The 25,950-nt window shown below is 36.3% G+C and overlaps 1 pseudogene; it reads left to right on the top strand.

Moving 5' to 3' along the window:
- The first annotated feature begins 9,498 nt into the window (after positions 1-9,498).
- On the top strand, positions 9,499-12,712 carry Eif4a2-ps1 (eukaryotic translation initiation factor 4A2, pseudogene 1; annotated as a pseudogene).
- Positions 12,713-25,950: the final 13,238 nt, after the last annotated feature.

Raw genomic sequence — 25,950 nt, 5'->3', positions numbered from 1 at the left:
ACCTCCCAGGAATATATAGGGTAACAGTACCTAATACTCTCACTAATGGCTGATCCAGAGACTGACCTGGCCATCTATAACCAAGAAAGACTTGAAGCAGAAGCCTTTGGGACACCAAACAAGCCACAAAGCCATTGGACTACAATTTGTCCTAGCATCATGATATAAATGTAGCAGAGAAATTGTCAGTTACCTATAACCAAAAGATGATCAACTGAAGAGAAGATAAAATGAAAATACAGATAAGATAAAGACAAAGAGATCAACTGGACACTCAATATACAATGTTATTATTCAAATTCTTTTCATAAATATAATAGAACAATTGAAGCAGAACAAACTTGAAAGTAAAAGACCATTCAAATAGGCAAGGGTATGTCCACTGTGTGTTTAATTTAAATGTGTTCATAGAAGACATGAAAATAGAAAGGAATATATAGGCATATGGAATTAATGTAACACATTTTGCTTCAAAATACTGTAGCTGAACATAATATGATGTATGCAAATCATGTTGTATAAAAGGAACTTACACCTCATCCATCCAGAAAAGCAAGAAAAATTTAGAACTGAAAAAATTTAGTTAAAATTTGCATAGTATGTATAATTTTCTAGCTATGATCCAAGTTGCCAGCTATACCTCACAGGTCTCCATATATTACTAGATGTCATCTGTTACTAGGAGACACCATCTCACAGAAACTCCCTGATCATCTGGTTCTTATAACCATATTTCTCCCTCTTAAGCAATGATCCTTAATATTTTGGTGCAAGAGTGTTGTTTTAGATTTATCTCTTGGAACTGTGCTTTGCAATCCTCCATATTGACTCATGTGGTCTTCTATAGTGATTGCTATCTGCAAAGAGAATTTTCTTTGATAAGGACTGAAGGCGACACTTATATATGGGTATAGGACAAATGTTTATAGACTATTGCTAAGGATTAAACTGGCTTAGTAAATTAGTGGTTGTTGATTCTCCTTCAATAATTGCAATATCACTAGCATCAACATCATTACCCAGAAGTATACTAAAAAAGGACACCAATGACCATGGCAAACTACATGAGACCCATAAAAACCCAATGCTATTCAAAGAACTATGGGCAACTAAGGAAAGCTGGCAGCAAGAAAGGTGTCTCTTCCCAGAGAAGAGCATGTCAATTAGTGTTTAATTGTGAAATGGTCAACCTTGAAAGTATATATGCTAGTAACATTATACAGACTCAACAGGTTATATTTGAGAATGTATATGTATATATAATGCATGTAATAACACATATGCATACAAAAACAATTTTTAAAAAGCCATTAATTAATGTAATTAATTAATTAAAGGAGGGTGGAGGAAGGTATGTGAGAGGGCTTGGAAAAAAGAAAGAAACAATTTAATTAAAATACAATCTCAAACTACAAATAACAAATTGGTATTTATTCACATATTATTTTTAATCTGGAAAAAATTAACTAATCCCTTAAAAAGCTAGCCTTTAAAAGTAATAGCTATATGATCTTTATAAAAGTAAATATACTCTTTAGTGGTAAAATATTTTAAAACTATGGTGGGATGTGGCCAGACTAGCAGCAGAATCTGTGGACCACATGGCACTAGCAGAGAATATCCATCTTGGCAGACTCTCTGACTGAGAATTCTCAAAATGTCTCCACCTTCCTCACTAAGTTCCCAATTTCCATCCTACTTTACCACCTGCTATTCTCTGGGCCCTGTCTCAATCCCTCTACCTCAGTGATTATCCCCATCAGCGGCCACCATCTCACAGCTCTCTGCTTAAAACTCTGTTCACATTACCATCATCCACACATAATGATTATTGTCACAATTCCCAGTATCCCAGCAAAATCAAAACACTAGGACTTGTAATTTCTCAAACAGATTTATATCAGTAAATTTTCACCGCACAATACATCTACACAATAAACTCAGAAACAAGTGATAATGTTATAAATGGCACACCTAGATAGGACAAATTGACCTATAATAATCCATCACTTATATGATATTCTAGCTACCCATGTCTAATTAAAGCCACACAGAGCTGGGTCATTTTTCTCCTCCTCCATCTCCTGGCTCTCTGGCCTCTAACTTCAGACCAATTTCCCTCATGAATATTGATGCAAAATTACTCATTGAAATTCTTCCAAACTGAATCCAAGAACATATCAAAATGATCATCCATCATGATCAAGTAGGCTTCATCCCAGGGACGCAGGGATGGCTCAGTATACAGAAGTCCACCAAGATAATTCACTATGTAAGCAAACTCAAAAACAAACAAACAAAAACAAGCACATGATCATTTTATTTAATACTGAGAAAGGTCATTAACATAAAGGCATAGCCTTCAGAATTACACCAGACAGCTCATCAGAGACTATGAAAGCCAGAAGATCCTGGGCAGATTTCATCCAGACCCTAAGAGAACATAAATGCCAGCACAGACTACTATATCCAGCAAAACGCCCAATTAACATAGATGGAGAAACCAAGATATTCCATGACAAAACCAAATAAATACAACATCTTTCCACAAATACAGCTGTACAAAGGATAACAGACAGAAAACTCCAACACATAAAGGAAAATTACACCCTAGAAAAAGCAAAAAGTAATCTTCTTACAACAAACACAAAGTAGGATAACCACACAAAACATAATTCCACCTCTAACAACAAAAATAACAGGAAACAACAATCATTTGTCCCTAATAACTCTCAGTATCAATGGAGTAAATTTCCCAATAAAAAGAAAAAGACAAACATAGTGGATAAGTAAAGAGGACCCAGAATTTTGCTGCATACAGGAAACACACCTCAGTGACAAAGACAAATACTACCTCAGAGTAAAAGGCTGGCAAAAAATTTTCCAAGCAAATGGTCCAAGTAGGAGTAGCCATTGTAATATCAAATAAAATCGACTTTCAACCAAAAGTTATCAAAAAAAAAAAAAAAAAGGAAAGACACTTAATCTTCATCAAGGGAAAAATCCACCAAGATGAACATTCAATCCTGAATTTATGTGCTCCAAATGCAAGGGCACATACATTCATAAAAGGGACCTTATTAAAGCTCAACTCACACATTGCACCTAACACAATAATAGTGGGAGATTTCAACACCCCACTCTCACTAATGGACAGATCATGGAAACAGAAACTAAACAGTGACACAAAAACTAACAGAAGTTATAAACCAAATGGATTTAACACATATCCAAAAAACATTTAATCCTAAAACAAAAATATACCTTCTTCTCAACACCTCATGGTTCCTTCTCCAAAATTTACCATATAAATTGGTCACAAAACAGGCCTCAACAGATGCAAGAAGATTGAAATTATCCCATGCAGCCTGTCAGATCACTATGGACAAAGGCTGGTCTTCAATCACAACAAAAATGACAGAGAGCCCACATACTCATGGAAGGTGAACAACACTCTAATCAATGATAACCTGGTCAAGGAAGAAATCAAGAAAGAAATTAAAGACTTTCTAGAATTTGATGAAAATGAAGACCCAACATACCCAAGCTTATGGGACACAACGAAAGCAGTGGAAGAGGAAAAGTCATACCTCTGAATGCCTCCAAAATGAAACTGGAGAAAGGGCATGCACTATCAGCCCTTTAGGTGAAAGCACACCTAAAAGTTATAGATCAAAATGAAGCAAATATACCAAATAGGAGTAGAAGTCAGGAAATAAACAAGGTCAGGGCTGACATCAACCAAGTAGAAACAAAAAGAGCTTTCCAAAGAATCAACAAAACCAGGATCTGATTCTTTGAGAAAATCAAAGAGAAAGGTAACCCCTTAGGAGACTAACCAGAGGGAACACAGAGAGAGTATCCAAATTAAAGAAATAAGAAGGAAGACATAACACAGAAATTGAGGAAATTAAATATATATATATATATATATATATATATATATATATATCCTACTACAAAAGCTTGTACTAAACAAAACTGGGAAATCAGGATGAAATGGACAATTTTCTAGACATATACCAGGTACCCAAGTCAAATCAGGATCAGATAAACCATCTAAATAGTCCCATAACTCCTAAAGAAATAGAAGCAGTTATTAAAAGTCTCCCAACCAAAAAAGCCCAGGATCAGATGGGTTTAGTGCAGAATTCTATGAGAGCTTCACAGAAGACCTCGTACAAATACTGTCCAAACTATGCCCCAAAATAGGAACAGAAGAAATACTACACAATTCCTTGTCTGAAGCCACAATTACACTTGCATCTAAACCACACAAAGACCCAACAAAGAAAGAGAATTTCAGACCAATTTCTTTTATGAATATTGATGCAAAAATACTCAATAACACTCTCGAAAATTGAATCCAAGTACACATTAAAATGATCATCCATCATGCTCAAGTAGGCTTTATCCCAGGGATGCAGGGATGGTTCAATACACAGAAATCCATTGAGGTAATCCACTATATAAACAAACTAAAAACAACAACAACAACAAAACAACACCGGACCTCTTCATTTCTTGCTGAGAAAGTATTTGACCAAATTTAACAGCCTAACAGTCTTGAAAATATCAGGAATTCAAGACCCATAACTAAACATAGTAAAGCAACATACAGGAAAGTAGTATCCAAAGCAAAATAAATGGAGAGAAATTTGAAGCAATCCTACTAAAATCAGGGACTAGACAAGATTGCCCTCTCTCTCTCTACCTATTCAATATAGTATTTGATGTCATAGCCAGAGCAATTTGATAGTGAAAAGAGGTCAGAGGGATTGAAATTTGAAAGGAAAAGTCAAAATATCACTATTTACAGACTTTTGATGGTATACTTAAGTGACTCCAAAAAATTCCACCAGGGATCTCCTAAACCTGATAAACAACTTCAGCAAAGTGGCTGGATATAAAATTAACTCAAACAAATCCGTAGCCTTCTTCTACTCAAAGAATCAACAGGTTGAGGAAGAAATGGAGGAAACTAAAACCTTCACAATAATCACAGATAACATAAAATCTTGATTTAACTATAACCAATCAATTGAAAGAAATGTATGACAAAAACTTCAAGTATCTGAAGAAAGAAATTGAAGAAGATCTCAGAAGATGGAAAGATCTTCCATGCTCATGGATTAGCAGGATTAATGTTGTAAAAATGGCCACCGTGTCAAAAGTAATCCACACATTCAATGCAATCCCCATCAAAATTCCAAATCAATACTTTGCAGTGTTAGAAAGATCAATTTGCAAATTCATTTGAGATAACCAAAAACCCAGGATAGTGAAAACTATGCTCAACAATGAAAGAACTTCTGGGGGAATCACCATCCCTCACTTCAAGCTGTATGACAGAGCAATAGTTATTGAAAACAAAAACTGCATGGTATTGGTACAGAGACAAGCAGGTAGATCGATGGAATAGAGTTGATGATCCAGAAATGAACCCACACACCTATGGTCACTTGATCTTTGACAAAGGAGCTAAAACCATCCAGCGGGAAAAAAAAAGATAGCATTTTCAACAAATGTTGCTGTTTTGACTTGCCATCAGCATGTAGAAGAATGCAAATTGATCTATTCTTACTATCCTTTACAAAGTTCAAGTCCAGGTGGATCAAGGACCTCCACATCAAACTTGATACACACAAACTAATAGAAGAAAAATGGAGAAGAGCCTTAAACACATAAGCACTGGGGAAATTTTCCTGAGTACAATATCAATGGCTTATAGTCTAAGATCAAGAATCAACAAATGGGACTTAATAAAATTGCAAAGCTTCTGTAAGATAAAGTACACTGTCAATAGGACAAAATTGCAACCAACAGATTGGGAAAAGATCTTTATCAGTCCTACATCCCATAGAGGGCTAATATCCAATATGTACAAAGAACTCAAGAAGTTAGACTCCGGAGAATCAAATAAGAGATTCTCCAGAGAATTAAAAATGGGGTACAGAGCTAAACAAAGAATTTTCAGCTGAGGAAAATCAAATGGCTAAGATGAACCTGAAGAAACGTTCAACATCTTTAGTCATCAGGGAAAGGCAAATCAAAACAACCCTGGGATTCCACCTTACACAGTCAGAATGACTAAGATAAAAATCTCAGTTGACAACAAGTGCTGGTGAGGATGTGGAAAAAGAGGAAGACTCTTCCATTGCTGGTGAGATTGCAAGCTGGTTCAACCTCTCTGGAAATCATTCTGGAGTTCCCTCAAAAAATTGAACATAGTACTCTGTGAGAACCTAGCTATGTCACTCCTGGACATATTACCAAAAACGCTCCAACATGTAATAAGGACACATGCTCCATTTTGTGTTCATAATAGCCAGAAGCTGGAAAGAACCCAGATGTCCCTCAGAGGAGAAATGGATACAGAACATATGGTTCACTTATACAATGGAGTACTACTCAGCTATAAAAAACAAGGACTTCAGTGTTTGGGAAGTTAGCTCAGTGGTAGACCACTTGCCTAGCAAGGGCAAGGCCCTGAGTTCAGTCCTGATCTCTGGAAAAACAAAAACGAAAACAAAAGAAAGAAAAAAGAAAAAAAGAAAAACAATGACTTCATGAAATTCGTAGACAAATGGATGGAACTAGAAAATATCGTCCTGAGTGAGGTAACCCAAACATACACACACACCCAAACATACACACCACACACACACACACACACACACACACACACACACACACACACACACACACACATACTGATAGGTGGACAGTAGCCCAAAAGCTCAGATTACCCAAGATACAATTCACAGACCACATGAATCCCAAGAAGGACGACCAAATTGAGGATGCTTCAGTCCTTCTTAGAAGTGGGAACAAAAAATATTCATGGGAGGATATACAGATATAACATTTGGAGCAGAGACTGAAGGAAAAGGCATCCAGAAACTACCCCACCTGAGGATTCAGCCAATATACAACAACCAAATCCAGACAATATCGCTGATTTCAAGAGGTGCAAGCTGATGGGAGCCTGATATAGCTGTTTGCTGAGAGGCTCTGCCAGAGCCTGAGAAATACAGAGGTGGATGCTTGCAGCCAACCATTGAACTGAAAAAGAGTCCCCAAGAAAAGGAGTTAGAGAAAGGATTGAAGGAGCTGAAGGTGTTTGCAACCTTATAAGAGAAACAATGCCAACCAACCAGAGCTCTCAGAGACTAAACCACCATCTAAGGTGTACACCCATGGGTCCAGGTGCATATGTAGCAGAATATTGCCTGGTTGGGGATCAGTGGGAGGAGAAGCCCTTGGTCTTTCCAAGGCTTGATGTCCCATTTTTAGGGGAATTTCAGGGCCAGGAGGCAGGAAGGTGCCAGTGGGTGGCTGGGTGGGGGAGCACCCTCATAGAAGCAAGTGTAGGGAGGAAGGGGTAGGGGATTAAAGGATGGGAATCCAGGAAAGGGAATAACATTTGAAATGTGAATAAAATATTTAAAAAAAACCCAAACAAAACAACAAAAAACCTCTGTCCATGCCTTTTTTCTTTACTGCCCAATGACAGGCCTTGCCCTATTTTGTGCCTGCCGTCACCTACATATAGACATCAATACACAATACTCAACTGCTGATTTTCATATTTAAATCTTACTTTTATAAAATTGTAAATAATATTTAAAAATATTTCAAAACTTACTTTAGATAAACTAAAATGTCTTATCTTATGGCAGGCCACAGTATTCAAGCTCAAACAATGTACGTGAATGTGAATAGATTATCTTCTTAGTTTCCCATAGAAACTGTAATAGAAATTTGCTGTATTCCTTAATAAAATCCAGTTACACCAAAGGTGTGTTTTCTCATTCCTAACATCAGGAAGATGGAAACTCCAGTATTTCTTAGCTAGAACCTAACAGAGAAAATAAAACAAGACAGACAGACAGACATACAAAGAAAAAACCCACTATAAGACAAATGATTGTAATTGTACATATTTCCTATTGATTCATACTTGATACCACTTAGGATTACTATGGCTGTGCCTCTGGGCATATATGAGTTGGGGTTACTAGATTGGGTGAGGCGATGTAGGAAGGCTCATTACTTCAGTGACTGGGATCCACCACTGAATAAAACAAGTGAGCTAAGGGGAAGCTCTCACTCTTTCAGCTTTCTGACTGAAGGCAGGGCAGTACCAACCTCTTCACATTTTTCCTGCTATGCCTTCCTCACTGTGATGGACTGAATCCTCAGGCTCTGATCCAACCTGAATTTAAAATTAATTTTACCCATCAAGGAATAAAGTAACTAAACTTATTCATATATATGTGAACAAGGTAACCTCTGATTTTTTATTTTTAATATTTACTCTCTCATATATTATTTGCTCCCTCCTTTCCTCCCAGACAGCACCCCCCATAATCAACTATCTTGGGCACACAGAGACTAAACCAACCATCTGGGATCCTGCATGGGACAGACCTAGGCCTGCTGCTAATATGTTACAGTTGTGACACTCAGTCTTCTGGGACTCCTAATATTGGGAGCAGGGGCTGTCTCAGATGATTTTTCCTGCTTTTGGTAACCCTTTTCATATGATAGGAGCTGCCTAGTTTTATTAAAACTTGAAATCTTTGATTTTAAGTGATAAGGATTTGAGACGGAGGCAGAAAGGAGGCCAGTGGCTTAGATAAGTCTGCATGAACTTCCAGCAGGCTGAACGACACAGTGTCTCATGAAATACATCAAGTGCATGCTGTGCCAGTTCACATAGTACAAGTATAGTAGGTTGAAGGCCATAGAAAATTAGACACCATCCTGTCCCCACTTCTAAAAATCTATGTTAAAAAGAATTAAAGTTAGGTATCTCGAGGTGAAAAAAAATAAAATATTGAATGACAGATGAAAAACATACTGTTATATGAATCTGCTATTGACTGTAATGGTTATAATTTGCCAATAAATTCTTTGTATTTAGAAAAACAAGTATAATAGAGCTATGTTTTTTTCTTTGGAAAAATGATTATTGATGCTGGATTTAGCTTTATGGATAAAATTGTTTCATAACTTCCAATTTTATTTTTATTTATTATTCTCTCACACAATACATCCTATACACTGCCTCCTCTCTCTCCAATCCTCCTAGAGTTCCCCTACACTTCCCTTCCAACTCAGCCAGACTTGCTGCTTCTCCATTTCCCTTCAGAAATGAGCAGGTTTCCCAGGGATATCGACTAGACACTGCATAACAACCAGATGCGATAAGACTAGGCACAAACTCAGTAGGAGTAAAATAATCCAAAGAGCAGTCAAAGAATCAGAAACCCCACTCCTTTCTTCTGATCATTTCACCTTTGAAAATAATAATTAGATATGGTGTTGTGTACCTAGTTTTCAAACGTCTGAAAAACAGTAAAGTTTATAGGTTATTTTAAAAAAAAACTTTTAACTCCATTAGGTATGAATCATTGCAACTAACATATTCTAAACAGTAATACTAACTGAGAAGAATAATTTTAGTTATTTTACAGGTGTCTAGAAGTAAAAATGAGGTAGAAAATAATAAAAAAAACTGCTTACATTATACTCTTTACAATTTAAAAATCACTCCTTTGGTTTTCTATAATAAGAATTTTAAAGCATGTAGCAGTATTACAACTACTTGAAAAATTTTCAGTGTTCAAATAAAACATGTTCATTTCTTTCCCCATTCAGTTTATAATTGAAAATGAGTATTAAAATTACAATAGTATTCCTAACACTGATTTGCTTTCAGTAATAAACTAATGAGCAAATTGGTACAGTGTGAAAATATTAGAACACAGGCATAGTTCACAAACAGCTGTAAAAGACTTACTTTCCCAAATTGGCATATGAGCATCTGCTCACAGCTTCTCTCAACTGAATTGAAATCTCTTTTTAGCACAGACCTTTTCCAGCTTCTTCCCACCCCGAGAGGGCATTAATGCCTGTGTGAAGGTGTGAATGTTCATAGCTCTGAGACTCTGTAAGTTGGTTAATTATAAGGCTTCTCTCAGATATGGGTGGTCAATTAAAGTTTGGAAGGAAAGAAAATAGTGAAATTTTGGCATGTTTTAGAGATTGTAAATTTGGAAATAAGTTAACACCAACTTACCCTGTGATGTGTCTTTATGTCCAGTCTAGTATTCATCACCACCAGTAGTCAGACCTTGATCTGGATTAATTGGGTCCCACTATTCTCAGGGGACAATGCATTAAGTTCCGGTTTGTTGAATCAAGTTACACTGCTTCATACATTTTAGTCACTGAGGAAAATAATACAATCATACAACGAATAACAGGAATTGTAAGAGTTGTACACTCTTGCAATCCCAACACTTGGAAGATCTGGGCAGAAAACTAAAAGTTCAAGGTCATCTCAATTATTCTAGTACATATTGAGTTCAAAGACAGCCTGAGGTACCCTAGAGCTTTACAAAAAGAAAGGAGAAGTAAGCGAGGAAGGACAGAGAGACAGAAAGACACAGAGGCAAAGATAGGAAAGAGGAGAAAGAACAAAGTAAGAAGGAAGGAAGATCTTGCATAGAAAAGTGTTAAATTTATGCATACACCATGTTTGACTACTTGACTCACATAAATAAGGACACTTAAAGGCTAAATTAATAATTTTTAATAAGTTTAATTTGGCAGCATTTGTAATTAGTGAGAATTACTAATGTTTATAAAACAAAATCATAATGTTAACTATTACACGCAATACTCACTATATGAGAGGAAGATATAAAATTAGTGTTATTATGAATGTATTTTTAGAAATATTTGTGATGATGGCATAACATGAGTAGTATTTATTTCTCAGAACTGTGCCAAGAGAAAGTGTTACCTGAAGAATTCCTTGTGGATACAAAGCAGAGCTTGACATTCAGGTTGTGTTGACTTCTGCCACAATGTCAAGTGATGTACTAGAAATGACCAAAAAATTCATGAGAGATTCGATTCGAATTCTGGTGGAGAAGGAAGAATTGACCCTTGAAGGAATTAAACAATTTTATATTAATGTTGAGCAAGAGGATGGAAGAAGCTGGACACTCTTTGTGACTTGAGTGAGACTTTGACTATCACATATATGTTTATTTTTCTCAATGCAAGGTGCAAGGTGGATTGGCTCATGGAGAAAATGTATGCCAGGGATTTAACAAGTTTTGCTCCTCATGGTGATGTGGACAAGAAGGAAAGAGATGTCATCATGAGGAAATTCTGACGAAGATCAAGCCGTGGTCGGATCACCACTGATTGGTTGACTCGTGGGATTGACATGCAACAAGTGTCCTTGCTTTTAAACTGTGATCCACCTACCAATCATGAAAATTATATTCATAGAATTGGCAGAAGCCATCAATTTAGGAGGAAAGGTGTGGATATAACTTTGTTACTGATGAAGACAAGAGGACTCTTCGTGACATTGAGACTTTCTACAATACTGTAGTGAAGGAAATGTCCATAAATGTGGCTGACCTAATTTAACTTCGGGGATAAGATAGTTATGAGTGCAGTGCTCGCTGTTACTGAGTAGGTGAGCACAACATGCGTTGTGCTTCTTTGAGAATTTTTGAATCTTGTCTGCATGTTCACAACAGATTACAAGTAGAGATTTTGATAGCAAAGCGACTTTAGTCCTGAGCTCTTGTGAGGAAAGGCATTGGCTTTACCCTCTTTAGAGTTAGACTGTGGGGTGTGGGGTCTGTAAAATCCTTTTCCTTAGGAATTCACTTACTAGTTATTTAGCAATGGTTTTATTATATACTCTCTATCATTTAGTAATATACTTGTGGACTAAAAACATATAAGTGCTGTATAAAATCAGCCAATTATGTTAAATTAGCATATCTGTCTTTATTGTGTTTGTCATTAGCCTGACTAGAAGGTCTTTAAAAGTGATTATTTTTAGAATAAATTTTAATGCATTTGGTTACTATTGTATTTATTCAATAAAGTATTTTATTAGTGGTAAGTGCGAAGTAGACCCTGTTGATAAGACTTAGCTAGCAATCATCCTAGGCAGGGTTAACCCTCCAGTAAAACTGACATATTGCACATGACTTCATGATGTTTGAATGTTAAGTACAATTGTATACTCAGTTTAAAAAATAAATCAGAACTTGTTTCTTCATCTTTTACAAAGGTGAATAGTTCAGTATGTTCACCAATCAGTATAAAAAGTATTTGAGCATTTGAGAAGTATTATGTCTAAAAATGATTTCTTTTCTTAGTCAAAAGTGTTTAGGTTATTTAATATAAGCAAAATATTAGAAAAATTATGTAACATAAGATGGTTTTTACATCCCTTAGTCAACTACACAAAATTAAAGATGGTCAGTGGTGTACTTTGACATCGCTTTCTGAAGGCTGAAATGCTCACCTGGTGGTAAAGTGAACAGTGTGCGTTTTATTTTTTAAATAGCCACTGTCTATTCGTTTATTTCTAGTAAGGGAGGTAACAAAATTCTCAGTTCTACTAAGTTTCTTTGGGTTTCATTTTTTAATAACATGGTACATTTCTAAGAAACAGCAACAATTAAAAATACTTCTATGGCTTCAGTCTTGGCAGGACCAAGGGCTTCCCCTTCCACTGGTGCTCTTACTAGGCTATTCATTGCTACCTATGAGGTTGGAGCCCAGGGTCAGTACATGTATAATCTTTGGGTAGTGGCTTAGTCCCTGGAAGCTCTGGTTGGTTGGCATTGTTGTTCATATGACTGAATCCCCAGTGAACATGATTGTTGGGGGGAAGGCAGTAATGGGGGGAGGATGGGGAAGGGAACACCCATAGAGAAGGGGAGGGGGAGAGGTTAGGGGGATGTTGGCCCGGAAACCGGGAAAGGGAATAACAATCAAAATGTAAATAAGAAATACCCAAGTTAATAAAGATAAAAAAATATTTCTATGGAAACACTTGTCTATCTGCATTTTTGTGGCAGAAAAACTTACATTAAATATTATGTACTTAAGTATTGTGTACTGTTAAATGTTTATAATAGGAAAAATTATTAGTGTTTTAAAATATTCTCAAATTTAATATCTATTTTGATATTGACTATTCTTTCTGTATTGAAGTTTAAAATCCACAGAAGTTGTACACATTATCTCAATTTTTGGAAGAGAGAATAATAATAAGAAATATGCAAGATGATAAACAGAATAAAGTCAGAATCTTCATTCTTTATTGAATGATATAGTTCTAAAGAGTAGCCATCATTATAACTGATTCCAACTATTGGAATTGTTGTTGGTAATCATGTAGGTTAAATATTATTTCATTAATTTGAAGAGGGAGAAATTCATGAAGAAAACAAGTGTACCCACTTTTTTGCTTCATTATCATTCTATTCTGACAATTCCAGAATAAGAAGAGATAAATAGTTTTAATTAATAAATATAATACTTTGAAATTTTTTTCATGCAAACAATGCACTCTGATTAAATCCTAAGCCATGTATAATTTCCCCACTCTTGGCGGGCTTTCTTCATCCTTACAAATATCTTTTCCATCTTCAATACTTGTCATTTTGTTTGTCTCACAGAGGTTGTCTAAGGCTGTCTGTTTGATCTTGGGCTTGAAACTTTACAATAAAGGCTGACTTATTCAGGCTGAATAGAAAAGTAGATCCTATGTCACCACCTGCTTTATAATGTGCCAGTTGCAAACACATCAACTGTAAGTTATAAAAATCTGTGGGACTTCTCTGTTCATACCCAACAGGAGGTCTCAACTTGAATGTATCCAGTGACAAGAGACATGGCTGTTGTGAGTCTATGATCCCTATGGCTATGAGAAGATGACATTTGCAGACTTCTCCCCATACTCTGACTCTAACAAGATTTCTGAGGCTCTTTGTTCCCTGAGATTTAAGAGGATAGAATAAATACCTTGTTTATGGTTTGGTCCTCTCTTAATCCTCAGCATTTTGTACAACTAGGTTTTTTATTTATATTTTTTTTTCACCTAGCTCATTGCAAGGATAGAAATGAGTGTTTGAGAGTTTAGGCATAAATGAGTGTTTTGTGTTTAGGCATAAATATAGATATTTAGAAGCTTAGAAAGTATATCAATTGAGCTGAGATATTCTGATAGTTTCCTAAGATTTCTCAGTCATGAGTTGTGGATCCAGAATATAGTATAAGTCATGGATTCCCTTTTATAGACCAGGTCTAAAATATAACCAGAGAGAGTGGTTGTTTATTTCCATAACTTAAACCACTGATTCCTAACCCATATTCTAGTAGCCTATATAACACTAACTAATACTAGCAAACATGGAACAAGCATCCTTATCACTTCACACACACACACACACACACACACACACACACACACACACACACACACACGCGCGCACATATTGCATTAAAGATATGTGGCATCTTCAAAAGTAGAGCTCTATCAACTATCTCCAGTGGACCTTCTATAGAAATAGCAAAGAATCTCTATTGTTTTGGGGATTTCTGATAACTTTCTGATAAACAACTCCTGTAAAAGCACAGTAAACTGGGCAGGGAAGTTTGCTTAGGGATCTGTTAATTGGTATATTTCTACCATATAGCATTCTAAGTTATCTGTATTCACCCATTTTAAAATATATTTAAATTGGATTACCAGATAGACTGATAATTATTACCAGATAAGTATTTTATACCTACTTTATTTTGATTGAACTTCCCACTTTCTTTGTTTTTGTTCAGCCTTCAAACTACACAATCATTGAATTGGTCAATCTATAATATTTCCATGTCCGCCATCATTTTTATCATTCTATCAGAAATTATTTTATAGTGTAATCAGAAAATTTAAAACACACATGTTAAGAAAACAGAAACTTAAGTGATTAGCTAAATAAAAAAAATTTAAGAGATATAAATGCCCTAACATTTGCCCCCCCCCCCTTTTTTTAATTAACTTGAGTATTTCTTATATACATTTCGAGTGTTATTCCCTTTCCCGGTTTCCGGGCAAACATCCCCCTCCCCCCCTCCCCTTCCTTATGGGCGTTCCCCTCCCCATCCTCCCCCTTGCCGCCCTCCCCCCAACAATCTAGTTCACTGGGAGTTCAGTCTTAGCAGGACCCAGGGCTTCCCCTTCCACTGGTGCTCTTACTAGGATATTCATTGCTACCTATGAGGTCAGAGTCCAGGGTCAGTCCATGTATAGTCTTTAGGTAGTGGCTTAGTCCCTGGAAGCTCTGGTTGCTTGACATTGTTGTACATATGGGGTCTCGAGCCCCTTCAAGCTCTTCCAGTTCTTTCTCTGATTCCTTCAACGGGGGTCCTATTCTCAGTTCAGTGGTTTGCTGCTGGCATTCGCCTCTGTATTTGCTGTATTCTGGCTGTGTCTCTCAGGAGAGATCTACATCCGGCTCCTCGGGAGCTACTGTATGCTTGCTCCAGTTTCTTTTTTGGAGGCTCTCAGAGGTATGAGTTTTCCTCTTAGCACTGCTTTCATTGTGTCCCATAAGTTTGGGTATTCTCTGCCTTCATTTTCATTAAATTCTAAGAAGTCTTAAATCTCCTTATTTCTTCCTTAACCAAGTTATCATTGTTCACCTTCCATGTGTATGTCATCAGCTTTATATCATTCTTGATGTTATTAAAGACCAGCCTTGTCAGTGATGATCTGATAGTATGTATGGGATTATTTCAATCTCCTTGTATCTGTTGATGCCTATTTTGTGACTGATTATATGATCAGTTTTGGAGAGGGTACCATGACATGCTGAGAAAAAAAGGTATATTCTTTTATTTTAGGATGAAATTCTCTCTATATATTTGTCAAACCCATTTGGTTCATAACTTCTGTTCATTTCTCTATGTCTCTGTTTAGTTTCTGTTTCCATGATATGTCTATTGATGAGAGTGGGGTGTTGAAATCTACTATTATTGTGTGAGATGAAATGTGCACTTTGAGCTCTAGTAAGGTTTCTTTTATGTATGTAGGTGCCCTTGTATTTGGAGCATAGATATTCAGGATTTAGAGTACATTGTTATAGTTTTTTTTTTCTCAATGGATATGAAGTGTCATTCCTTAACTTTTTTGATAACTTGTGGTTGAAAGTCGATTTTATTTGATATTAGAATGGCTACCCCAGCGTGATTTGGGGGACCATTTGCTTAGAAAATAGTGTTCCTTAACAGACTCTAGAATCAGTAAGGAGACAAAACCCTAGGCATGTCCATGAGGGAATTTTAGACATGGTTAATTGAGATGGGAAGACCCATCCTAAATGAGGATAGCATCATCCCATGGTCTGGGGTTCTAACTAAATAAACAGATGAATGGGAGCAGAAAGAAAAAAGAAAATAGTTTTCCAGCCTTTTACTCTGAGGTAGTGTTTGTCTTTGCCTCTGAGGTTTGTTTCCTTTATATAGCAAAATGCTGCTCTTCTTTCAATATCCAGTCTGTTAGTCTGTGTCTTTTTTTTTTTTTCTTTTTTTCTTTTTTTTGGAGCTGGGGACCGAATCCAGGGCCTTGCGTTTGCTAGGCAAGCACTCTACCACTGAGCTAAATCCCCAACCCCCAGTCTGTGTCTTTTTATTCCCCAATAAGTCCATTGTTATTAAGAGATATTAAAGAATAGTGATTGTTGTTTCCTTTTTTTTTTTTTTTTTTGGTTAGAGATGGAATTATGTTTGTGTGCCTCACTTCTTTTGGATTGGTTGCAAGAATATTACTTTCTTGCATTTTCTAGGGCGTAGTTTCCCTCCTTCTGTTGGATTTTTCTATCTATTATCCTTTGCAGTGCTGGATTTATGGAAAATAGTTGTGAAGATTTGGATCTGTCATGGAATATCTTAGTTTTTTCATCTATGTTAATTGAGAGTTCTGCTCGATATAGTAGCCTGAGTTGGCATTTGTGCTCTCTTAGAGTCAGTAGGACATCTGCCCTGGATCTTCTAGCTTTGATAGACTTTGGTTAGAAGTCTGGTGTCATTCTGATAGTTCTGCGTTGATAGGTTATTTGATCAATTTTCCCTTACTGCTTTTAATATTCTTCTTTGTTTGTGCATTTGGTGTTTTGACTATTATGTGGCAGGAAGAATTTCTTTTCTGGTGCAATCTATTTGTAGTTCTGTAGGCTTCTTGTATGTTTATGGGCATCTCTTTCTTTAGGTTAGGTTAGTATTTTTCTGTAATTTTGTTGAAGATATTCACTGGCTCTTTAAGTTGGGAATCTTCACTCTCTTCTATACCTATTTTCCTTAAATTTAATCCCATTGTGTCCTGGATTTCATGCAAATTTTGGGTTAGGAGTCTTTTTGCATTTTACATTTTCTTTGAAAGTTGTCCCACTGGGAGAAAACAAGTCTACAGGAGTCCTGACACATAGGCTTACAGGTGGGTCAAGCCACTGTCAGAGACAGCAAGACAAGCTAACCCCAGATAAAACCAGATGGCAAAATACAAGTGCAGGAACCTAAGCGACAGAAACCAAGACTACTTGGCATCATCAGAGCCTAGTTCGCCCACCAAAGCAAACACTGAATATCCCAAATATTGGAAAACCACGATTTGGATTTAAAAGACATCTCATGATGATGATAGAGGACTTTAAGAAGGACAGAAATATCTTAAAGAAAGATAGGGTAGCAGTTTAGTCCCTGGGAGCTGTGGTGGGTTGGTATTGTTGTTCTTATGGTGCAGCAAGCCCTTTTAGCTCCTTCAATCCTTTTCCCAACTCTTCCAAATGAGACCCTGTTCTCAGTAGGGAAATGTCAGGGCAGTGAGGTAGGAAGTGGGGTGGTTATAGGAAGAGAACACCCTTATGGATGAAGGGGGAGATGATAGGAAACCTGGGAAAGGCAATAACATTAAAAATGTAAATAAAAAATCCAATTAAAAAAATAAAGAAAAGAAAGAAATAGAGGACAACACAGGTAAACAAATAGAAACCTTTAAAGAGGAAACACTTAAACAATTTAAGAATTTAATACAGGTTGCATAAATTCAGGTTTCTGCATAAAATCAAAGCCCTTAAAGAATTAGAGGGAAACACAACAAAACAGGTGAAGCAATTGAACAAAACCATCCCGAATATAAAAATGGAAATAGAAACAATAAAGAAATCACAAAAGGAGACAATTCTGGAGACAGAAAACCTAGGAAAGAGATCAGGAGTCATCACCAACAGAATACAAGAAATAGAAGAGATAATCTCGGGGTGCAGAAAATACCACAGAAAACTTTTCCCATATTTTTTTTACCCACCAGCTTTTTCTTATGTTTCAGACATTTTTCCATCAAGAAATAGCAATTGTCATTTCATTTATAGATTGCATAATTTTATTCAATTTCCCTTGTTTCTTTTTCTTCTAAATCAATGAAATATTTTTGAATGTGATACTATGCCTTTAAGTAACAGATATATTGATATGAATACATATTTAAAAAATAAAACCTAAGCTTCCTCATCAAATCTTTTTCTTATACTCTTTTTCCTGAAGATGGTAATGATGGGGGGGGCTTTGTTTATAAAGACTTGTGATATTTTAATGTGAAACATATTGCCCTAGCTTCCTTCCAGTGTCAGACAGAATTGTAATCTTATTAGTAAATTAGTTTAAATAAATTGTATATAGAGGTTTTGATTTTATGCAGAAACCTGAATTTATGCAACCGGTATTGGTATTAAAGATTTAAAATGTCTTACACTGACATTCAAATGTAAAGTTTTAAACAAGGTTTTGTTTTAACTTTAAAAATTTTGAAGATGCAACTTCTGCAGGAGAGTATAAAGTGACATATTTAATTCCCATCAGATTATCTTACAGATCTTAGCTGTAGGGCAATTTTATTAACTTATCTAGAATACATCTTTCTGTTGGTTTTAGTCTTTGTCAGAGTTTCTAATTTTGTAAGAAGTTAAACCTTTCAGTATTAAAGTGACTAGACTATGTGATCTCTATGAATTCCTTAGATAATATAGTTCTCAATTGTCTGAATAATTATGACCTTGGAGGTGATGAGAAAACTGACAAAAATCTATGGAGATTAAAACTTTTACAGTCTGATACTTTGGGTCTGGTGGTTGTCCCCATGACAAATCTGTATGTGAGAAGAATAAAAATTCAGTGTCCTACATTATGCAGTGCTACCATGACAATCCTTACCTAGGAAACAATGGATTTCTGCAAAATAGTGCCCAGTATTATGATAATTTTCCATCCATATTTAAATAATTTAATTCTTATCTGAATTTAAATACTAAGTTCATAATGAGAATATCTGCATCACTACATCTGTAGTATCAGCGATCATTATGAGACTTGAAGTTAAAGTCTATCTTGCAGGTTCCTCTTTCTCCACACAAATAGAGGTTTAAGTTAAATTGAAATCCCCAAGAGGCTTAAGAAATTTTACTTAACTTCTTCACTCCCTTTTTATCTTTGGCAAAGTATTTTTTTCTGATTTCATTATCATGATCTTATAATGTGTGTGTGTGTGTGTGTGTGTGTGTGTGTGTGTCTCTTTCTCTCTCTCTCTCTTTTTCTCTGTGTGTGGGTGTGTGTGTGTGTGCGTGCGCGCTTCTAATCTTTGCATTTTATACTGATTTCATAAAACAATCTCCTCCTTTTGTTTCTTAGCCAGAGTCTTGTTTCTTCCTTTAATTATCATTTTTTGGTTAAGCAGCATATGCTTCAGCGTCTTCTTTTACCTGTATATTTATACTGATTAATAAACATTTTTGAGGAACATACTACTAGCATATAACCAACTTACATTTTCTAATTATTTTTTGTTTAGTTTTGAACAATGTGCATAAATCTCTTATGGAGATTACAAAATTTCCACCTGTGCTCTTTCAGCAAACATTTCTCCCATACTCTGACTTCCATAGCACTTTTAGGCGTGGCTTTTGTAGAGAAACAGTCTAGGGAGACCCGTGGAAATCTTTCTGTCATTTGGTTTAAATATCTTTACAGGTACTGTGGTAGATGGTATTCCATCTACCATTACATGATAAATTTTTACCTATGATCCTCTTACCTGTTTGTTTGCCTGGTGAATGTAATATTTTCATTCCATTTCAGTTTCCATAGAGTTCAGGTTATGTGACTGTTCTGTGCTCCAGTCTGTGATTGTTTCATATAATATTATCTGCTTTTCTTTTCCTGTTAAAACTGGTCTACTGTCATTCCAACCATACGTTATTTTTAGGTTGTTATATTTTGGTATGTTATAATATGCAGGTGCTATAGAATTTTTAAACATCTCATATGTTCTTCAAATAATTCTGCATTTAGGTTGAACTATTCATTCTTATATACTCATCCTATGTATTACAAAAAATACATTACATGTAGTTAGTAATAAACAATCACCGCTAAATACTACTGAAGTAAATGTTTATAAATACTTATTTTAATGTAAAATAAGCTATTAAGTTAACAGAAATTTTGCTAGGTGAGATAGTGAAACACTGGCTGATGTTATATATATGTAACTACAAATACTTGTAACTTTCATAGTAATTAATCTTTAAAATATCTGGCTGTTTGTCAGAAAATTGAAAATAGTACTACTTGAAGACCCAGTTTTAATACTCCCAGGCATATACCCAAAAGATGCTCCAACATATCACAAGGACACATGGTCCACTATGTTTATAGCAGCCTTATTTATAATAGCAAGAAGCTGGAAAGAACCCAGATGTTCCTCAACAGAGGAATGGATACAGAAAATGTGGTACATTTATACAAAAGGAGTACTACTTAGCCATTAAAAACAATGACTTCATGAAATATGCAGCAAATGGATGGAACTAGAAAATATCGTTCTGAGTAGATAACCCAGACAAAAAGAACACACATGGTTTGCAGTCACTGATAAGTGGATATTATTCCAAAAGTTCAGAATTCCAATGATACAGCCCACAAACCATGTGGCGCTTAAGAAGGAAGATCGAAGTGTGGATGCTTCAATCCTACGTTAAAGGGGGAAAGATAATTACAGGAGGCCCAGGGAGGGAGGGAGGGACCTCAGAGGGAGAGAGCAATGGGAGGGAAAATAGAGGTAGGATCAGGTATGGAAAAGGACAGAATTACAGAGGATCAGAAAATTGAATAGAAATATGTAGCACTGAAGGATGGGGAACTGGGGATAGCCACTAGAAAAAAATATTTTTAAATCGAAAGAGAAAGGTAATTTATTTTATACACATTACTCATTATAGTCTGTTCTTTCAGTTATATCTTTCAAAGATTCTTTCTTTTCAAAAAATGTATGATATCCCCACATGATTTCCTCATTGTTTCACTAAAGACTTTTAATTTATTCCTTTATATATTAAATCACAACCACAGTTGTCCCCCATTCCACTCCTTCCAGTCCATCCCAGAATCACTCCAGTCCCTTCAGAAAGGACAGAACTCCAAGTGATATCAACCAAACTTGGCATATCAATTTTCAATAAGATTAGGTAATTACCTTCATACCCAGTAGGAGGAAACAGCCCCAAATGCATGTAAACAGAGACAGACTCCTGCCCCTCTACTCCTTCTTAGGAGTTCCACAAAACACCAAACTGCACACTGTAACATATATGTCAAGGGCTTAGGTTAGCCCCATGAAAGCTCCCTGATGAGTCAGTCTCATTGAGCCCCTTATGAGTCCAGGTTCTCCCATTCTGTGGGATTTTTTTGTGGTGTCCTTGACCTTTCTTGCTGCTCCAATCCTTTCTCCCCATCTTCTCTGGCATTCATCAAGCTCCACCTAATGTGTGGCTCTGGGTCCCTACATCTGCTCTCATCAGTTCCTGGATGAAGCCTCTCTGATGATAATTGTGCTAGGCTTAGGTCTAATAGTATAGCAGAATATCATTGAGAATAATTTCACCGACTTTCCTCCCTTCTTTTCTGTTTTGTTCTATTCAAGATGGCTGTGCTATCAAGCCTCTGGATCCTGGTCCCCCAGAGAGTGTCAGGAGTAGGCTTCTTCTTCTGGCATGGTTCTCAAGGTGGAATAGTCATTGGTTGGTCAGTCCCAAATTTTTTTCTGCCAACTTGCTTGTAGGACGAATTGGATACTATTTTTGTGGCTTGGTTGGTTGTCCCATTTTGTCTAGCAGGAGTTTTGCCTGGTTATTGGACACTGATGGTTCAGACTCTGTGTCACACATTTTTATAAGTATAGGCTAAGATTACCCTAGTAAACTCCTAGGAATTTCCAACGCACTATGTTTCTATCTCATCCCCGAATAGCTACCTGTTCCAGTTGTCTTTCCTAATACTTGCTGCCTCTATCCTAGCCCCACTTGGTCCACTAAGTTCCTGTCCCCACTCACTCGCAAGTCTCACTTTTCCTCTGCCAAGGAGATGAGATTCATGAACCACTTGCTCCTCAAACCCCCCTTGATACTTATCCTCTCTGGGTCTGTGTTTTGAAGCATGATTATACCTTGCAGTTACTATCTACATATAAGTAAATGCAGACCATGATGTCCTTCTGGGTTTAGGTTAACTAACCCAAGATGATTTTTTCTTGTTCTATACATTTGCCTGCAAATTTCATCATGTTATCCTTTTTAAGATTTGAGTAATACTCCATTGCGTAAACATACTACATTTGCTTTATCCATTCTTTGGTTGAAGCAACTAGGTTGCTTTCAGTTTGTGGCTATTATGAAAAAAAAAGCTGCTATGAACATAGTTGAGAAGGTGTTTTGTTGTAGAATCAAGTATCTTTTGTGTATAAGACCAGAAGTTGTAAGGCCCAGTTTTCAGGAAGAAAAAATGTCTGTTTTCTGAAAAATAAAAAATAAAAAAACAACAACAAAAAAAAACAAAAAAAATCACCAAATTGATATGCAAAGTGTGTGTAAAAGTTTGCAATCACAACAGTAGTGAAGGATTGTATCCTTTGATCCACAACTTCGTCAGTATCAGCTCTCACTGTTTTTTGGTTTTGATGCTGTTTGTTTTTGTTTTGTTAATGCTTTGATTTGACATTCTTTTTAATAGGATTTTTTTATTTATACTCCAATTGTTATCTCCTTTTCCTCACCCAACCACCACCCCTTCCTGCCTCCACCCTCTGACACTACCCTACACTGGTGAGCATCCAACCTTGCCAGGACCAAGGGCTTTTCCTCCCATTGGTGTCCAACAAGGTCATCCTCTGTTACATATGCAGCTGTAGCCACGGGTCTGTCCATGTGTGTTCTTTGGATGACTTAGTCGCTGGGAGCTCTGATTGGTTGGTATCGTTGCTCTTATGGGGTAGCAAACCCCTTCAAATCCTTCAGTTCTTTCTCTAACTCCTCTAGTAGAGACCATATTCTCAGTTCAATGGTGGGCTGCCAGAATTCGCCTCTGTATTTGTCATACACTGGCATGTCAGGAGACAGCTATATTACCCTCCTGTCAGCATGCACTTCTTGGCATCAGCAATATTGTCTGGGTTTGGTGGTTGTATGTACATGGGCTGTATGTATATCACCAGGTGGAGCTGGTTCTGAATGGTCAATCCTTCAGTCTCTGCTTCAAACTTTGTCTCCATATCTCCTCCTGTGGATATTTTTGTTCCACCTTTTAAGAAGGACTAAAGCATCCCCTCTCTTGTCTTCTATCTTCTTGAGCATCATTTGGTCTGTGGATTGTATCTTGGGTAATCTGGCCTTTTGGGCTAACATCAGTGAGTGCATGCCATGTGTGTTTTTCTGTGATTAGATTACCTCACTCAGGATGATATTTTCTAGTTCCATCCATTTGTCTATGAATTTCATGAAGTCATTGTTTTTTAATTAGTAGTATCATAAGATGTAGATGTTCCACATTTTCTGTATCTATTCCTCTGTTACAGGACATCTGGGTTCTTTCCACCTTCTGGCTATTATAAATAAGGATGCTATGAACATAGCAGAGCATGTGCTCTTGTTATATATTGGAGCATCTTTTGCATATATGCCTAGGAGTGTTATAGCTAGGTCCTCAGGTAGTACTATGTCCAATTTTCTGAGAAACCTCCATACTGATTTCCAGAATGGTTGTACCAGCTTGAAATTCCACCAAGAATGAATGAGTGTTCCTCTTTTTCCACATGCTCACCAGAATCTTTTGTCACATGAGTTTTTGATGTTAGGCATTCTGACTGGTGTGAGGTGGAATCTCAGGGTTGTTTTGATTTGCATTTCCCAGATGACTAAGGATGTTGAACATTATTTTTTAGGTACTTCTCAGTCCCTTGATATTCCTCAGCTGAGAATTCTTTGTTTAGTTCTGTACACCATTTTAAATAGGGTTATTTGATTCTCTGGAGTCTAACTTGAGTTCTTTGTATATATTGGATATTAGCCCTCTATCTGTAGTAGGATTAGTACAGATCTTTTCCCAATCTGTTGGTTGCTGATTTGGACTATTGACAGTGTCCTTTGCAATTTTATGAGGTCAAATTGGCGCTTCTTCATCTTAGAGAATAAGCCTTTTTTTTTTTCAGGAAATTTTCCCCACTGCCCATGGGCTTGAGGTTTTGCTCCCCATTTTCTGCTATAGTTTGACTGTATCTCGTATTATGTGAAGGTCTTTGATCTCCTTGAACTTGATCTTTGTACAGGACAAAACTGGATCTATTTGAATTCTACATGCTGGCCTCCAGTTGAATGAACACCATTGTTGAAAATGCTATCTTTTTTCCACTGGATAGTTTTAGCTCCTATGTCAAAATCAAGTGACCATAGGTGTGTGGGTTCATTTCTGTGTCTTCCATTCTATTCCATTGATCTTCCAGACTGTCTCTGTACCAATACCATACAGTTTTATCATCATTGTTCTGTAATTTAGCTTGAGGTCAGGGATGGCCATTCCCCCAGAAGTTATTTTATTGTTGAGTGTAGTTTTCAACATCCTGCGTTTTTTGTTATTCTGAATGAATTTGCAAATTGCTCTTTGTAGCTCTATGAAGAATTGAGTTGTAATTTTGATGGGGATTGCATTGATTCTGGAGATACTTTTAGCAAAATGGCCATTTTTGCTATATTAATCCTTCCAATCATGATCTTGGGAGGTCTTTCTATCTTCTGAGATCTTCTTCAATTTCTTTCTTCAGAGCCTTGAAGTTCTTGTCATACAGATCTTTTACTTGCTTGGTTAAAGTCACACCATTGGGCCTATTGTGAATGATGTCATTTCCCTAATTTCTTTCTCAGTCTGTTTATCCTTTGAGTAGAGGAAGGCTACTGATTGGTTTGAGTTAATTTTATATTCATCCATTTTGTTGAAGTTGTTTATCAGGCTTAGACACTCTTTGGTGGAACTTTTGAGGTCATTTAAGTATAATATTATATCATCTGTAAATAGTGATATTTTGACTTCTTCCTTTCCAATTTGTATTTTTTTGACCTCCTTTTTTTGTCTGATTGCTCTTGCTAGGATTTCAAATGCTATACTGAATAAGTAAGGAGAGAGTGGGCAGCCTTTTCTAGTCCCTGATTTTAGTGGAAATGCTTCAAGTTTCTCTCCATTTATTTTGACATTGGCAATTCATTTGTTTTTTATTGCTTTTAGCATGTTTGCCTTTGGGCCTTGAATTTCTGATATTTCCAAGACTTTTAATATGAAGGGATGCTAAATTTTGCCAAATACTTTCTCAACATCTAATGAGATGATCATGTTTTTTTTCTTTTAGTTTGTTTATATAGTGGATTACCTTGATGGATTTCTGTATATTGAACCATCCCTGCATCCCTGGGATGAAGCCTACTTGATCATGATGGAAGATCATTTTGATATGCTTTGGATCAGCTTTCAGGAATTTTATTGAGAATTTTTGCCCCAATATTCATAAGGGAAATTGGTCTGAAGTTTGCTTTCTTTGTTGGGCCTTTGTGTGGTTTATACTTAAGCATTCTTGATCTTAGCCATTATGACATGTGTAGGATGAACGTGAGCGTTATTTTGATTTATATTTTCCTAATGGCTAAGGACATTGAACATTGATTTGATTGCTTCTCAGATATTTGAAATCCTTCTGTT

This window comes from Rattus norvegicus, chromosome 15 (genome assembly GCF_036323735.1).
Source record: "Rattus norvegicus strain BN/NHsdMcwi chromosome 15, GRCr8, whole genome shotgun sequence".
Classification (NCBI taxonomy): domain Eukaryota; kingdom Metazoa; phylum Chordata; class Mammalia; order Rodentia; family Muridae; genus Rattus; species Rattus norvegicus.
This window is presented reverse-complemented; position numbering and strand designations above follow the sequence as displayed.